This window comes from Chelonoidis abingdonii, chromosome 6 (genome assembly GCF_003597395.2).
Source record: "Chelonoidis abingdonii isolate Lonesome George chromosome 6, CheloAbing_2.0, whole genome shotgun sequence".
NCBI lineage: Eukaryota > Metazoa > Chordata > Testudines > Testudinidae > Chelonoidis > Chelonoidis abingdonii.
The window spans coordinates 58,327,906-58,340,495 of NC_133774.1; the positions used below are offsets into that span (position 1 = coordinate 58,327,906).

The 12,590-nt window shown below is 39.8% G+C and overlaps 1 long non-coding RNA gene across 3 annotated transcripts in view; it reads right to left on the minus strand.

The window, feature by feature from the left end:
- LOC116827397 (uncharacterized) overlaps positions 1-11,637 on the minus strand; it is a 164,917-nt gene extending 153,280 nt beyond the window's left edge. For 2 of the 3 annotated variants that reach the window (XR_004374290.2, XR_012656096.1), the window contains exon 1: positions 10,870-11,637. This is a non-coding gene — a long non-coding RNA (uncharacterized LOC116827397). Of the gene's footprint in view, positions 1-4,412; positions 4,568-10,869 lie in introns of those variants that run through there. The other variant, XR_012656097.1, reaches the window with a different exon arrangement.
- Positions 11,638-12,590: the final 953 nt, after the last annotated feature.

Consider the following 12,590-nt stretch of genomic DNA (forward strand, 5'->3'; position numbering starts at 1 on the left):
AGAGGACAAGAATTTTAATAACGGGGAATTTAATTCACATTTCAAATAATTGCTAAATTGTTAGATTTTTCGGAACTGGGGGCGGGGAGATGGGTGACGTGCGGCAAACTCTTTGTTGGATGGATTTTAGTGAGCCGATAATATTGTGAGGCTTCAAAACGCTAACTTCAGCATCAATCATGGATAAGTGGCCAATGCAGCTGTGTTTCTGTGCACGCAGTGTTCGTAGCTTTAGCACTTACGGAATAAGCATTAGCCACCTTTTCCTGATGGCTTTTGTGTTGTTTTATTTTCTTCATCAGTTTACACCTTGGCATAAATATCAATAAAGTTAAGATTTGAACTGATCCATTATTTCATTGGTTTCTATAATAATCTGCCCAAAATGCTGATTAAACCTTTTTTTTAATCCACCGGGCTCGCTGAAGTCCGCTGCTGATCTTCTAGTACTGTACAGAGATCAAGTGAAAAGGTGGCAGGGTTAGGGGTGGGTGGGACAGAGGTTAGATTCATGTCCCTCACCCCATTCATTTCTCTAGCCCCTTCCCAATAACTGACACAACTTTGTGGCCTTGTCCAACAAAGCCCCAGTACGATGGGCAGGTGAGAAAGGTGAGATAATACTGTCACTAAGAGAATATTTACAGCCCTGATAGGTCCCTGGGGGAAAGGGATCAGGCGGGGCAGTCTGTGCCTTTGGACGGCTCCGGCCAGCAGGGAGATAGCGACACCTACTGGTCGCCCACACAAACCTACATGGTTGCGGGGGGCTGTGTGGGGCTGAATTTAGATAAAAGGCTTAAGCAGAGCCAACATCAGGCTCGCTTTTCCTATCGAATAATGAAAGGGAATCATGAAACCAAGCTCATATGTGTAACCCTTCAAACTCAGAATTTAACAGAGCCAAAGGGTCTCGTCAAAAGATTTTAACCGAAATTAAAATAAAAAATAACAAGCACTGGAGAGTCAAAGGCGATTGTGATATTCAGCTCAGGAAACGCTCCTTCTAAAAGAAATCGACCTATTCTCCCTGTTATATAGGCATAAGAGCTCCAGGCTACATTAAGTCTGAAGTTAAAACGCTCCCCCTTTCAGTGATGATCAGGATTATTGTATTCAGACATTACTGACCTGATGAGAATCATTTCAAACCCTTAACTGCGGAGTAGGTCCTTCCCGGAAAGTTGGGACACAGTGGGTACCAGGACCGAAGAAGGGCAGCACTGGCAATTCCTTCATATCGCCCCCACCTCACCCTTTCATTCACCCACGACTGTGCCCAGGTTGAGCCTTTGTCCTGCTATGGTGGTTGTTTTTAATATGGGGAGGAGGGGAGGGGAAGGAATATTCTAAAAATCATTTCAGCAGGGACATTTCCCCAAGGCTTTAGCTTTCCAGTGTTAGGACTAAAAGATAGGCATGTAACAGTAAATGTAATTTACTGTTAAAGGCAGCAGTATTTCACAGACCATTTGAGGAGGGATGGATGACCTTGACAATAGTCTAGTTTTAGTATTTAATCTTAAAAAAGAGAATTTGTTTTATTTAATTTATATTGGTACTGTATGGAAATAACACATCCCAGCTACTCCCAATGTACATTGAGTAACTTAAGTGTTTCTTGTGGCCTCTTTTTTTGTTTGTTGGGGGGGGGGTCGTTTGTTTGTTTGTTTTTGTTATCACTCTAAAATTAAGGGTCGGGTTAATCTTACCAAAAAGGTATGTTTACGAATGTAAACACGGGTAGAGAAGTGATAATCTTGTTAGCCTGCTAGCAGGAACGCACACACGAAGATGTAGATTATACATTTGATTGGATTAACTGCTTTTAAATGTTTTTGTTATTTTCGGTAGTCTACTAACTGGGCCTCTACACAGTCAGTTTGGATCGGTAATTGACTTCTAAGACTTCATTTTAGCATTTATTTTTAAAATAGGCTCATCTTTAAGATACAGTAGGAGTGGGAAAACAAGCTTATCGTCATTCAAGGACATTTCTATGTACCTGCAACAGTTTCTTTCTTTTTACTTACTTATTTTGTATTTTAAATAAAACGTTCACCTCTTTAACTATTACGGAATCGTGTGCCTCAGGCCCATTAAATATGTATTTTAAAAGGTAATATGGCTGACATATGCTGTTGTAAACGTGTCTGTGCCACAACTACCTTTCAGAGGTTTTAACTTCCTTTCATTCTGTGCATCCAGATGTAGGTCCCCAAAGCATGTATGCTTTAAATGTGAATTAAGGATAATAAACAAAACTTGGCTACCTCTCAATTACATTATATCTGAGTCTGTAAGAGCCCTATACCCACAACATAATAATATTAACGTTTTCTTTTTAGGAAGTATAATACAATAAACAGGAAAGATACTGACAAATATATTGTATCTGGTCAAGGATCTCACCTATACCCACAAAGCTAAAACAAAACGAAAATCAGATATGTCTTTAAGTATTGAAGAGGTTTTTAGATACTGGGTGATCGCACCTTCTGCAATATGGATAATAACACACCGCTTTCCCACTAATACGACAGTTTATTTGCCTAGGTATTTTTTGTGGATATTATTGTTGTTTTGTTTTAATGACACCAGACAATGTTGATTTTGTATCTGGCAGTAAGGAATTTAATACCTATTATTTTGCATTGAAAATAATGAAGTTTCCCCAACCTGTCCACCAAAAATTAGCTATCCATGGGGTTTACTGTAACAATATTCCTAAAAACAGCACGGATATGAATTTAAAGTTTGATCTTGTTGCAGAGCAATCGGCTTGTTCTAAGATATTTTCACATTTCAGAAAAAATTATTAGTTCTAGATTTTAGTACCTTTATTAAAATACTTTTTGTTGTGGGGTATGTGCTCGTGTTAACGAATAGTTTCAGGCATCTCTTAATACATTTTCGTGTCTGATAATATAGTAACTATTTAACAAAACACCACGGGATATTAAATACTATAAACACAGGAAATCAGTATTGTCCTTTGTTCCAATATATTAACTACAAAACTCGTTTTCTGTGTTAGGTTTCCCCCCTCTCTATTCTTTTAAAGCTTTTGGGTAGGAATGAATGAACAAAGAAATAGAGCTAGTGATCAGCAGAGCAGTCGACATGCATTAATCAAGACATGAAAATGTAAACCTCTAACAATTCCCATCGATAAATTGGCGTGCTAGCTGGGCAGGCTAATTGTGGCAGCAGGCATATTGCATAAAACTCTGGGAGTGGCTGGCCAAGGGATGTAGACTGCAGATGATCAAAAGAATGATGTTGCGGGGAGAGGGAAGGGTCATTGCACCTTAACCCATCTTTTCAGGAGGAAAAGCCCCAGCACAGGAGTGAGGGCTTTTAAAAAAAAATAAAAAAATTGAACATCCCTCTTCATGTGAAAGTTCTTTCTGAAGCCATATCTGCGTTTCCACTTTGCCTAAGCAAGGTAAACGTTTCTTTCTTTGAACCGACTTTGTACCTGTCTCTCAAAAGTATCCCCATGGAGACAGTAGAACTTGGCTCAGTTGCATTTCTGATTCCTCCAGCTAACACAAAGGTAGCCAATGCCATGGGCAGGACAAATGTCAACTTTATCCCCACCAGAGCGAACAGGCATCCTGGGTACACACTCTTACAAAAGTCAGCCCTTACTTCTTCATTAAATCAACCATAGCTAGATGACTGGCAACTTTAAAATGCGCACGCACGCAGTCTCACACTAATGTGCGACGTGTGGCTATGGTCCTGGGCGTTCCAGCTTTCCCTGAACCCGTGTGCGTATAAATTCTTCTTCCCTACACGTGCTGCCCCTCATTGAATACAGCCCTCAGAGTGTGTGTGTGTGTATGCGCGCGCGCGCGCGCGTGTAAATACGCCAATAGGCAGGTCGTCATCAGGTGATCAGGCTTGTAATCCAATAGTATTTTCTCGTGTAAATAAGATTTGTCATTAACAGTAAGAAATTAAAAGAAAAGAAAGGGATATTCAAGGCCGGCTGGTGAAATGGCCTCTAGCTTTCCCCTGCTGCTGCTGCGCCCGGCGCAACCCACTGAGCTCAGCACTAAACTTTCTCTCCGTGTTTACAGGAAATCAGCGTTTCCTATGAAGTAGGCGAAGGGACCGAGCGCACCCAGGCTATCTGGGAGGAATATTGGCAGGGAGGGAGGGGGTGCTGCTGCCGATATTCTCATTCCACCTCCTCCGTTCTCCACCCTGCCCCAGCTCAGGGAAAGCGCCCGATCCACCCTCACCCACCAAGTGGGTAAGCATCGCCTCGCCGTCTCCAAAGCGCACGGGGATTGGGACACACCTTGCCCCCAGGGCCTGGGCACTAAGGGGAAAGCCATCAGACTCCTGCCAGGTGATGGACAGTGCCCAGTGGCGGCGGCGGCTGGTGCTCCTGTACTTACCCCAGCGATGCCAGTGTGAATGGTGGCCGGGGCGCTTGCACTCCCACTTTCCCAAGGCTGCCTGCTTGCGAGAGGTTCAGCTCCTGTCTCCTCTCGTCAGTCTCTCCTCATGACACACGCACGCCCTCGCTCACATAGAGCATTGACTTTCCGAGCCAAGCCCTGCTCATTCAGCCTTCGCCAAGAGCGAGGGAGAGGGGAGGAGGGGTGACCAGGATGCTGCCCTCACCGGGCTGCAACGTGACGCGCCCCCTTCGCCAGACATCAACCACCCACTCCTGGACGGAAAAAAAAAAGCCTCGGGGGGAGCCTGATGTGCACGTCAGCTCCGAGCTGACCAAGGGCTGGGGAAGTACAAAAGCCTGTCTGCTAGGCCCCCTTCCTGCTTGTTCCACTGATTAAGCATGCAGGCGTCTGAAAGGGTGGGAAAATCCAGGGGAGTGGGGCCGCGAGCCACTTTCGTCTCCAGCTCGGCTTAATGAGGGAGATCCTGCATCCCCTGCCTCCCTCCACATCCCGGGCAGCCCCAACAGCCGGCGCTTCTCCTGCCTCCTTCTCTCATCTCCGCGCAGCAGCCCCTGCATTTCAGGGCTGCTCTCCCTAACTAGGGGAGGGCAGTTCCTCCAGCCCCATGCAAATAGCCCTTTACACAGCTTTAGATTGTGCCCAATACGTTCGATGACTTTTTCCTCTTGAATTTATTTTAAAGGATTGTGGTTTTGGGGATGGGGGGAAGGTAACCTCGACACAGAGTCTGTGCATTCCCTCCCGGGATTTGGCCCCACACAAATGAATTCAGCAGACAAACTGCTGCGTGGTAGTGATAATGCAGAGGTGTCACTCAAGGTCCAGGTGGGTTAGGGATTCAGCAAATGAGCACCTCGGTTGTTTCAAAATGCGCTCCTTTCCCAGTCGTTCAAAATGTTTCTTGAGAAGGGAGACAAAACACAAAATTAAAAGGTATTTAAAAATGGAAACTAACAGGAGCGGGGTAGGGCGGGGAGATGCTTTAAACAACAGATTAAGACAGATAACATCTGGGAAGTCTTTGCCAAAGGGTTTTTAGTGCAAACTGGGCATAGAAAGACACTCAAATAATTTTATGGATTGGTTAAAACGCTGTCTGTTTATCAATCCAGCCCCACCGTCAGTGCTCTGTTAAACACAATCAAAGCAGGCCTCCATTGTTAATTCTATAGGAGGTTTTATGAATTATAGCTCCCTTGCTCGCTCTCTCACCTACACACACACAGACACACACACCTACCTTTTTGGGGGGATGGGAGGGAGAGAAAAGCAGTGGAAACTTTCAGTATTGAAAGACATACTAATTGTCTTCTTGATTTCCTTGTTGAACTGAAGGTGAACTGCTACGTTTTTACAAACGATTCATCTACACAGAAACCTGTTTACCTTTATATTCAGCCTAGATGTTACAGCACAGAATACCTAAACAACCCGCTTGGAAAACAACCCCCTACATTTCTAATTGTTACATTTACCACAGTTTGTTAACAATTTACACAACAGTGATTCTATCAGACAAAATCTCCTTTCCTCTGCAATGCAAATTATGGCACAATATGATTTGGCAAATAACTGATGCGTCCGCATAGTACAACTGCAAGATTGTGGTTCGAGATGTTATGTAAGTGATATGTGTCTGTACAGAGTGGGGGATTGCAAACATTAAATTACAAAGACTTTGACTCCATGTTTTAAGATTAATTTACCCGTCATCTTCTATTTCAAAATAACCGAGTTAAATTAAAGAGCGATTGTATCAATGATCTTGAGGTAAAATGGATTAACAGGAAGTTAGTTTTATTTTAAAAGTAGATTGGTTATATCAAAATAAAAATGACATTTGCTTGGTTAGAAGGAAAACAAAATTAAATGATTGTGAAATAAATAATTTAACTCTCTCTATAATATTATAAACCTAGACAAATCTTTATTTTCCCCAAGATTTTGGCATTATGTGAAGTGCATAATGTAATGAGTATAAATATCTGCATATAACTATGTATAAAGTTAATTTTATTCTGATATAATGTAAATATTAAAATATCTGAACTATATTTTTTCATTAAAATGATTATCTAATCATTTCCTCATAATTTAACTTACTGTCTTGCAACTCAAATCCTAAAATTTGCTTTAAGTTTTAAAGGTGAACTCGCTTAACACGCCCACCCCGAAAAAATACACACATAAATGTTAATATATTACAAACTGCTGGATAACAAATGTCTGCATATTGTTTTATGACATGCCTTAATCTGAAACATGTAACATTTCGACAGATTATCATTCAAACTCCGGTAATAAGCAGAGTAATCTTTCCTTACATTGTACATAAAAAATTCCCAGTGACTTTACTAAGGACCATGAGTTGCCTGGTGTATATTTATTGCTGAGGTAGTTCACATTCAGGTTTATTCTTCTCCAAAGCATTACCTATATATACAGCAACGGCAACATACTTTTCAATATGCCTATATTGTTTCCAGCATACAAAAACAGCTTATCTGTTTCTGGGCATGTCAACTGCAGAGAAACGAGCTGCTGTCGATCTTTCAAGAGACAAAAAAGGTGGAGAAAAATAATCAGATTGGTCCTACTGTCATTGAAGTCATTAGGAGATTTTCCATTTGAAATAATTATATGGGACCAGGTTTGGGACCACTTGTTTTGATTCTGGCTGAAATAGTTTGTCTTCTGGTTGAAAAATGGCAGTTCTACAGCCAGTTTATTATTACAGTTGGAGACTTGATTCTAAAAAGCAAGTGTAAGTGAATGTAAATAACTTCATAGTGTTTACAAACAAGATTTAAGACGAAAAAAGTGCTTAATTTTACGTGCTTTTTAAAACTCAGGTATTGTTTTTTTCTGTTCATTAATAGTATTATCCGCTGTTTTATTAAGTATAATGAGTCTTATCAGGTGAAATGAGATTTAGCGAGTTTTCTTTGAAGCTCTTTTGATAGAGACAGAGACAGGCCAACCAGTTTTAAAGTTCTGCTTTATTTCTGAAATGATTTAAAATTGTGTTCTCGCTTATCTATTATTACTTTGGCTATTGAAAGCTTTACTCTGCTCTTAGTACGTTTTTATTTGTACTTACAGTTGGCAATGCTCTCTATGGACAATGCAATCTCGATGTGTAGTCAACAAAAATACCATAGCAAAAATCGTATTCCTTAGTAAGTACTGGTCATTTCATGTCATCGATTTTTAAGCAGAACTCTCCTGTGAAGTCATCGGAGACTTCAGCTTTAAAAAGATGACACTATATTACTCCGGTCTGCACACGATTAAATCGATTAACCAAAAATAAGTTAGAAATGTAAAATATACTGTTTTCACCTATGGTAGTTAAATACAATTAAAAATAAAGCTCAGTCCTACAATTTCTACTTACGCAAAACTTCTATTAACTTCAATTGACGTTTTTTCCCGAGTAAGGAATGCAAGATCGAGTCCCTTAATTGTACAATAGCTATAATCAGGACACGTATGGAGTATTTATCATGACATGACTTGGCATTAACATTTTATATATTGGAGATAAATATATAAAATGTTAATGCCACGTCATGTCATGATAAAAATATATGTTAAGTAATTTATAAAATGCTCATTTCTCAACATTCCTTGGTCGTAGGTGTTTGACTTTTTAAGATTTGCACGAGGGTCCAGTCCTGAGCCAACTGAAGTCAAAGGCAAAATTCCTATTGAAATCAATGGTCGCACGAAGCGCCTTTACACTGTATTTGGTTTATCCCAAAGAAGTTTTGAGTCCATTTCTGTCTGAGGTATACCTGCTAATCACGGTGTACTTTTTAACATTCAGAATGGAAAATAAGAAAGGGCCTTATGACATCTTAAGATTTTCTATGTAAAGAAATAAAGGCGACCAGATAAACCAAATACCGAGTTTGAACAAATTAAAAAGTGAACATTACACTGCAAAATAGAAAAGTACCAAACTGATCATTCTAATCCGAAATGTTAGAAGAAATCAAACCAGTTTCTGAGTTTTATAATTAATATCTTTTTTTTATCTCGTTGTGATTGCTAGATGCACATGAATAGTTAAATGGAATAGACTTTCGTTGGAATTTTTTTGGTGGTGGCACTTTCCAGATATATTCTGGGAAGAAGAGTTTTCCCCCATGGGAAAGAAATGACAAGCGTTATTTCCCAAAGACCTTTCCGTGGGTTTTGTGCAAAATGCACATCCACAAAGGTATCTGATATTGAATAAATGATTGATCTCCAATGTGCTTAGTACCTTAAGATCCATTGAACTTAACACGAGGGCGGCTAGAGTCTAGCAGGAAGTGCTCGGCAATCTGGGGGATCTAGACCAGCAACCCACGTTTATATATATATTTGCTGGTCTCTCTCTCTCTATATAAATATGCTGAGCGTCTAGCATTTTATTTAAACGTGCAAAGCTGGAATGAGCAAGCACTCTGGGCATGTGTCTTGCAAGAACTGCCAGGGGAGCCCTTCTTTCGTGCACCTGGATCTTCTCTTGAGATGAGCTGTATCAGAAATGAACAAATAGGGGCTGTCCTCCGTCTAGTCCAAGAAAGGGCTCTTTCTCTTGTACAGACGTTCCCAAGCAACTCTGCACTTAATCATTTTCCAACAAAAGATACCTACTGGAAATCAGGTACATTCCCATAATAGAGGGATAGGGTAGAAGGGGGGTGGGGGAGAATTCTCTTGAATTCCGTCTGGTAAGAGCCTGTCTGGGCCAAATCCATGATATAATGCTATTCACAACAGGCACCTGTGCAACAAAGCTATAATGTACCTGGATCAGATTTTAATTTGCTAGTACTGAGGGATAGATCTTCAGAAAAAAGAATGAACCATTTAAACAAGTTGCGTGCGTGCATGCCTTGTGCAGTATATATTTGTATAAGTTATATACGGATACATACACATACCTTATGTAGCATATAGACATTTAAAAACTCTCTGTGTGTATGTATTTATGGCTAGATGCTGATGTGGCAGATTTAGGTTTCACTTAGAAAACTTCATCACAAAGTGCCATTGAAGAATCAAGGATCACGGTCAGAAAACAAAAATGAGCATTTTTTACTCTGGGCTATGCTGCTTTTTGATTTTGACATCCGAGTGCCTCTTACCCTTTATAAAGGTCCCTGGGACCCTGAGATCAGTGTTTGCCCCCTCTAAGTCACTCTCCTTTTTTGAGACAGAGCTAAACATTCATCCGCTAAAACAGGGACCCTAACCCTATGACAACTTCCCACTTAATCTCCAGTAAATGCTTCTCACCAGATAAACCAGGGGCCAAAGGAAACAGATCCAAATAATCAACACTTTTAGTCAAAAACTAAAATGCAGGGAAAGCCAGATTTATCCCTGTCTGTTAGGAGAGGAATACAAAGCTAAAGGAAAACAATGCATGTGCCTAGCATTTTGTTAAACAGGTTTCGTAACACGGAAAATAAATATGGTAAATTAAATACATTTGTTAAATACAAACGACATAGGTCCCTTTAAAAAAGTCTATATGATTTTTTTTTTAAATATCAAGCAGTAAGAAGTGGAACATTTCAAGGTCATGTCATGCTCAATCCAAGAGGATTACTGTATATTCTCTAAGAAAAATGTAATGGCCCAAACTTATACTTCATATGTAATCTGTGAATTTACTCCACTTTATTATTGCTGAAATTTCTTTCTTTTGGAAATATTTATTGTCCCTAGAGCGGTAATCTAACTCAATAATAGGTGTTAAATAAACTTGTCTGTATCAAGCAAGCTAGATCACTGGCATTTTTATTCCAATCTATGACTCAATTTACCTCCCGACCTCCCATACGTCCCCCCGGAGACCAGCAGTTGGTCTTGTTTCAAATAAACGTGGAAAATGCTTTTGGACATTCTCCTTAAATGCTTTTGGAAACATAGGTATTAAACGAAATTCAGATATTTAAAGACCTTTCGGGTATTCAGAAACAGGCACGCGACAGAAAATACAAATAAAATACAAGTATACACCTATTGCTCCAATAAGTGTTAGCACACATTTTTGTCTGACCCCTTTGAATTATTTTACAGTAGGAATTAGAAATCTGTTCGTTTTAGTGACGTAAATCCCCGGCCGTTTGTTGCATTGATTTCACCCATCGAATTGAAAGTCAACATTAAAACCTTTCATCGTTTCATTCTCTAATAAACATTCCCCCTTTACGTTGATTTCTGTTTTCTTTTGCACCTAGACGGGCAAATTCCTAACACCTTTTCTTAACTGAGGCTAGGAGCACCATTGCATTTGTGTGCTGGCCAGCAGCCTCAAAGAGCCAGAGGAGGGGAGTGAAAACGCCAGTGATTCTGCACAGGGAGAAGAGATTTCACAGCAACTTAGCAAGCAAACAAGACAAAAGTTAAAAGAGTGATGGCACTATACCTTGCCCCCGGTCACTCAGACGTGCGGTTCCCAATTTGTACATGATGAAGAGTTTTGGTAGGTGCTTTTTATATTTGGTTTGATTTTTCTATTTAAGCTCTGCTCCTGTACTGTACAGAGAAACGCCCGTTGATGGACTACAGTGTTAATTAACGCAGTGCTAATTTGTGTAAGAAGAAATGGAGGTGGATCTAGGTGAAGCAAGACTGCGATGGGCCAGTGACCTCTAGTGGCGAATCAAGGACATACAGTTCGGATGAACTATCACAGGAGAATAGACAACATATTTCCTCACGGCATCTTCCCCTTCCCCTCCAACAGTTTACTTGGGGTAGAAGAGTCTGTGCGATTCTTCAGTTGGGAAAAATAAACTGTGCAAAACACCAGCGTGGAAGATGTGATTCAGCACAAATGGCTTAATCTAGCTGCACTGTCAGTTTAAAAATAATAACAACAGTCAACATTTCTGACTGACTGACCTTTTCGGGAGTGGGGAAGCAGGGAGGATTTGGAACATTTGGAGGAAATGCTCAAGACATTTGCGGTCACTGTTAACACAACCCAGGGTCATGCTGCAGCATCTGAAGCTACCTCCTCAAATATCACCGTAGTGGAAACAAACAAACAAAAATGTCAGTCAGCAAATAGAGATTAGCAGTCAGGACTTTATTGCAAAGAGCATACTTGAATAAACAAGTAAAATGCAGGAAAAATATTACTTGTGTAAATAACAAAAGTGACTATCTAACATACCTCCATTCCTTCTTCTGTTCCTCCCCCAAATTGAAATGATTAGGGTTATTAAAAAGCTAGAAAAATATTTGAGTTGGGAATTATTTTAACCACCAGATAGTTACAAAGCATTATAAGTGGCTTCGAGGTACCTTTAATTCGAAAAGAGTTGATAGATGCCATCACTTTGTACCATATTTTAGAGCTTGAGCATACAGCGCAGTGTGCCTGCAACATGAAACACCTCGTGTGTTAAACATAACCACGTATTTAATTCTTTACTTTCGTTGAGCCCAGTAACAACCACAATGAAACTTTGAAAATGGGATAGAATCAGTTAAAATCATTCTAAAAAGGCAATTAGAACAAGCTCATGGTTGAGGCTTTCTGAAGATGTCTAATGCAGCATTCTTGTTTAGTTTAGTTTAGTTTAGTTTAGTTTAGTTTAGTTTAGTTACATTTCATAGCAAATAATGTATCAGGAAATGACAGCTGGAAAAAAAAGACAACTCACAATTAGTATGTTAAGGTAATCTTTACAACTACCTTTACTGTAATTAGCCCTTTTGGGGTATGACCCTTTGTGCCTTTATCCCACACCTTGCAATTTAGATCTTTGCACTTTTCTTTCCGCTATAAATAATAGTTTTAAGATTCATAAGAAAGAAAGAAAGAAAGAAAACATAAAATATCACGTAGTTCTGTGGAAAATTAAACCCTGTGTAAAGTTAATTTTAAAAGTAAGCACAGGGCAATTTCTCAATATTTATTCTCTGCAAAAACCTTCAAACCAAAATCAGTTTTAAAATGTGAATATAAAAGCGCCGTTCTGTTAGTAAATTATTAGCTAATCCTAATGCAGAAAAAAATGAGAGATTTCTGCCAGTGCACAAGGAGGGACTCATGTATGTACACTTACTACTAGATATGGAATTACTTAAAAGTCTTGTAATGTCTTGACTTAGAAAACTTTGCTCTGGAAAGCAGAA